Genomic DNA, 5520 nt, shown 5'->3' on the forward strand with positions numbered 1-5520 from the left:
TTGATTGTTGATAGTGTCAACTCAGAGCTTTGATCGCTTTATGGCTAAAACAAAAAGAAAAAACTGTTAAAATTGATAGCTAGATCGGTAGCTACATCAGTATTTATTGTATTCGTCAGTATTCAGAACCAAGCATAGCGTTCCAAGAGTTTTCATAAGGCTGACATTGATTTGTAATTGAGAACAGTTTCATGTTGATATGACTCAACTGAACTTTATATGATACACTGTTCAAGACAAGTACTTTTTTGAATTTGTGGTTTTCTAGATTAATGTGTTTTTCCGCTGTATAGTTGTCGATCAAATACTATTAAATGTTAGATCTTTCACATGATGTTACTAACTTTAAGACATTATGTTGTGCTATATGGTCAACTGTTTAATTAATGTGTTGTATGACTTTTTTTACTCAAATCGAACAAAAACACAAGGAGGGCAGTATGGGAAAACCAACTAGACTTTGTTTATTTGCAGTTATGCATAGAAGATATTGCAATGGTAAAAAGGTTCCTGCAAGATATTTAAGATTTATAATCTACACAAAATGTACAAAATAACTGTTAAATAAAAGTTAAAGAGATTTGATGACGGAATCGTGGAGGAATGATCACTTCATTATAGATATTCTTTTTACTATAAACTTGGTTTAAATAGCACTTTCCTAAACAAAGTTATAGTGCTTACAGTAAAACAACGAGGGTAAAACGGAAACTGAAAAGTATAGTACCATAATGAGATAAGACAAAACAACTTGAAAAAAAACCCAGAATAATGCAACTGGTGAATTGTATGCATTTTTACTTGTGACTTAGGTGATTAATTATGAAAATAGTTGCCAAAAAAAGGTTCTGTCTTAATAATTAATTTACTAATTGTTTCAGCTCTAATTTAGTAACTTTTATATAATTAATTTGGAGCTCCCTCCATCGTCCTAAGTATGCTCAAAGTCACGTGATTTAACTTGACCATTCTGTAACTGCTACAGTCATGAGAACACGGCAGATCTAAAAATGGGGCTATGGCCCGAAAAGGTTGAGGAACCATCCCTTGGAGGTTCTCTTCCTGCGTCATCTATGTTATCGTATGACATCAGCCTCTCAAAGTGGGGGATACCTTGACGCCTGCGTGACTCGTGCAGACAGTTGGAGACATGCTGGGACACAGTAAATGGGGAATGTGAAATCCCACCTAGAGGCTGACTCTGCCCTGTGGAGTCAAGTTGCTGTGCCAGCAATTTAACTGCTCAGGATCCAAACATAGAAAGGAGCAGAACGTCTTTGGAACAAACTGTTAAGCCAACGCACGTATCTGTAAATCTCTTTTATGCCCCTAACTCTGAAACATTATTCATTGTTTTGTACAAGCAAAAGACTGAAAGTAAACTTTAAACTCAAACTGCTTGTCCTAAGCAATCATGTGGATTAGGTTTTTTTTTTCATTTGGAAGGTAGAAAGTACTAACTTTGTACTACTAATTTGAAAAAAACAAAACCTCTGCAGAGTTAATATGAGATACAGAATTTGTGTTAACCAAGTCCTCAGCATATAGGCAGTAAACTCGAGATGACTGCTTTGACTGTCGCCCACGAGACCTTTAGGTCACGTACCAGTGGATGGCATTGACCAACACACTTAGTGTATGGTTTTTTGATTTTTCTTTTAGCATCTTCAGTGACGAGAAGATTTTAATTAGAACTAAAGTTGGTTTTATGTCAAGATAATGGCCAAAAGGCTTTTCACATGGCCCTTCATTTTCAAGGACCATAAGAGAAATACTGAAAAATGTAAAAAAGGATATCCGACCTTGATCATATAAGCCAGTATATATATATGTTTTAATGTGGAACACATCCTGCAAACTGATTATAGTCTGCTCAGTACTTTGTTATTCATGGGGAGCAATTTGGTAAGGTCACATTCTTTAATGAAATATGGCATACAGTTGAGATCTTTACTATCAGTATTACAGGACAATCTCAAGAGGTCCATTATTTTTTCTCATTTTACAGGGTATCAAAATCCTGCAGATTGCATTGCATTAGTTCTTGAAATATGGTTTAAAAAAGTTTTAGGGTTTGCTTTTGTAGATACATACTACATACTATAAACAAATGCTTATCAATTATAAATATTCCTAGTGCTTAACTTTATAATATGATGTACAGAAAATGATTACATTTATAAACCTACCTAATCACTTATAGTAATATTTGTCTTAAAATAAACCGGGGTCAAAGATTAAACATTTATTGAACTGAAGAAAGTATTCAGTTCTACATAGCTACCCTGTTTACTGTTTGTCAGTCCTAATATCGGCCTCTCTCAACAAATAATGCCTTTCTGTTGTCCCTTATTGAAATAATTGTACAGTTGCCCTGACTTGTACCTCTTGTTGACTGAAACTGCCCTGCACAAGGGTTTCAATCACACCGTGTAAAATCCTGCTGTTGCTTTTGCTCAGTAAATTATTTCGATACAAAATATCGAGACAGGTTTTCCAAATTTGCCGTTAAAAAATATAAATCTGACTTACTTTTAGTTCTTCGCCGTCTACAATCGGCTATCCGTCTTCAGCTTGAACTCTTTTGACTGTCCAATTTTTCAAAGGAGACACCCCTTTTTGTTCGGTGATAAAAGTTTGGAGCGCATAGAAATCCATACATGGGTGAAATGTAGTTGCTAAAAACCCATATTACAGCAGTGGTAAAGGGTGGAGGTTCGTCTTACCCATCCCTATGAAAGCGATCACTTTGCAGTTCGCACTGGAAATACATTATGACTGTTCATTCAATCTGGTATTGGACACATCTCAGTCAACAGTTTTCCACCATTAATGACAATATGAAAACACCAAGTGCATTATATAATTATAACGAGATTCGCATTCTTTCACATTTAAACTTTGACAAATTATTGATTAATATTACTTAGTTGTTGATGGTTGAGGCTTTATGATTCATGTATCCACAATAGCCATGTACAGTGATTTCCCACATGCATCTAACCAAAAGCTTTTGACTGGCAGCTTCACAAGGTCTCTAGTAATAGTATCACTGCACTATGGATTTCATTGGCCAATAAACATTAACATGAGACATTTTATTTGGTAAAATAATCTCAGGTTGATATGAATGAATTGGCTGTTCCAATTAGCCTCCAAAAGTATCAACGGAAATTCTCACAGCATACCTGTGGTATTCAGTGAGTCACACTGGACCTGTGGTAGCATTATAAAAAGATGGTTGCTTATGGTTTGACGGTGTGATGGATTTGTCGCGCTGAGGTTTTTGGGTTTACATTGTCAGAGGTCAAACAAGCATGTCTTATCCAGACAGTTTGAATAGTCACCCTGACCTCGTAAAAGACACTGTGACATAACTGCATGAAAATGACACGAGGGGAGAATAAACACAAATGTCACCTCTGACCTGACAGAGGAAATGAGGTAAGCACTCTCTATATTAAGCAAGTAAATAAAAAAACTGCACTAAATATATGAAAAGGAAAATGCTGCAATATTTCATTCTCATCAGTGAGTATAATGCCATCAGATAAAATAGACATCCTGGCTCTACACTGAAAAAAAATGATTCTGAGCATTTGTAGATATAAATTAAATCTGTGAAATTAACAATACAAATCTCAGTTTGTATCTTTACATGAAAATGTATCGTTTGAAATTCATCTAGATTTGTTCATAATACAATAAAATTGTCTTACATGCGTTATTTAGTTATCCCAGTCGATTTTCTCAAGTACAAACACTCAACAAACAATAAGCATGTTTCATTTACGCTGTTCCGTAATACCGCGAACTGTCACGCAGTCACGCACACCCGTTCCCTCCTGATTGAACGGCAGACCGCATTTCCAGAGGCTGAGTTGATGGCTGAGTCGGCTGAACGTTAAGGTAAGAGTAAAGTTTGCCAAGTACTTGGTTAGATTCTAATCCAGGTACTTGACAGTAGGCCTGATATCTATATCAGGTCTACTGTCATCGTCTTTTTAATTTGAAGATTAGCAAGTGGCTTTCCTCGAGGCCTGCTAGCGTATTAGCAGCTAGCCAACTAGCTGCTAATACACGTCAAAATCGTAATTTTTAAAATAGTAAGTAGGCTCGACACAACATGACACGTTGCTTGTAGTATTATTAAGGTCCCTACACATGAACTTGTGTTGTATGTGTACCCTAGATTTATTTAAAATGATGTAAAGATAACGTATCTGTTTGACGGCAAACAAACCATGTAGCTAAACAGGCTAGAAAAGTTAGCCTATCGTTATCAGCTAACTCACGTCCGCGTAGCCATTTGCTGTTATTGAGACAGCAAACAATTAAAACGAAACATTAATATCAAGTTTTATGTCTTATCTAAGACTACATGCTATTAATAAGTTTGTTGTACTTGGAAGTAGCCTACCACAGCAACAGCTAGTTTGAGAAGCTAAGAGCAGGAAAAATATTCAGTGCAACTTTTGAGATAATAAAATCTCAAAACCCACTCTTCAGATCATAATGGTTTGGAGGTATTATGCAGAATGTGACCCATAATGTATAAATTACTCACTAATGTTTATATAAATTTCCTGAAGTTGTTTAATAAGATAAGGAAAGTCCAGAAATGTACATGTAAGTCTATGAAAGGTAACGTCTTTCTGGAACCAGTTCTGCAACCAGCAGACTAATTTATTCTAACAACAGAGTAAATGTACAATGTGCTTCAGAAAAGATGTGAATGCATGCAAAAACAAATAATCTGCAAAGAAATAAAATTAACATAAGATAAATGATAAATGTGGAAGACGTAAAATAAAGAAGTTATTTTGGCCTTTTTATATTATAGTGTAGTTTTGGTTAATTGCAGTGGTTAGTAACGAACTATGATGTATCTTTACCAGCTGTCTCTACAACCACACTGGATGATGGTATCCTTACCAGGTGACTCTACAAGTTTGTTTTTATCTCTTACACTCTTACAAGGTGAAACTGATGCAACGCTTGAAAAGGAGAGAGTGGAGCTTCTCTGAGTACCAGAAGAGAGACAATGACAAACTCATTAATGAGAAGATGGGAAAACCCTTCTCGCTGCGTCGAAATTATGTAATCCTTTAACCACCTGTGATCAACCTTAAAGCTCGATGGCCTGCCTTGTTTGAGTGTTCCCAGGTATGTTGAACATTTTGATCACATCTTCTCCAATACAGGGTGTTTTTTTGGCAAAGTTTCAAAGTGAATACGGCTATTTTGAATTAATCATTATTTCATTGTTTGAAAGTATCACTGCCATTATCCTGTAACCTATGTGACACTTTCTGAAGTGAAAGATAGATATATTTACTTGATGAGTTTGCCAGAATGAAAGCTATTCTTACCTGATTACCTGTGGAAAAAATGATTCAGTGTTCTTACACTTCTAATTTCATATTTTTGTAGGACAGCAACATTGAGTCCCGAGAACAAAGAGTTATGCATCCTTCACATTACTATACCACAAATATGTTTTATTCTCTCTGATGTATT

This window comes from Sander vitreus, chromosome 4 (assembly GCF_031162955.1).
Source record: "Sander vitreus isolate 19-12246 chromosome 4, sanVit1, whole genome shotgun sequence".
NCBI classification, from domain to species: domain Eukaryota; kingdom Metazoa; phylum Chordata; class Actinopteri; order Perciformes; family Percidae; genus Sander; species Sander vitreus.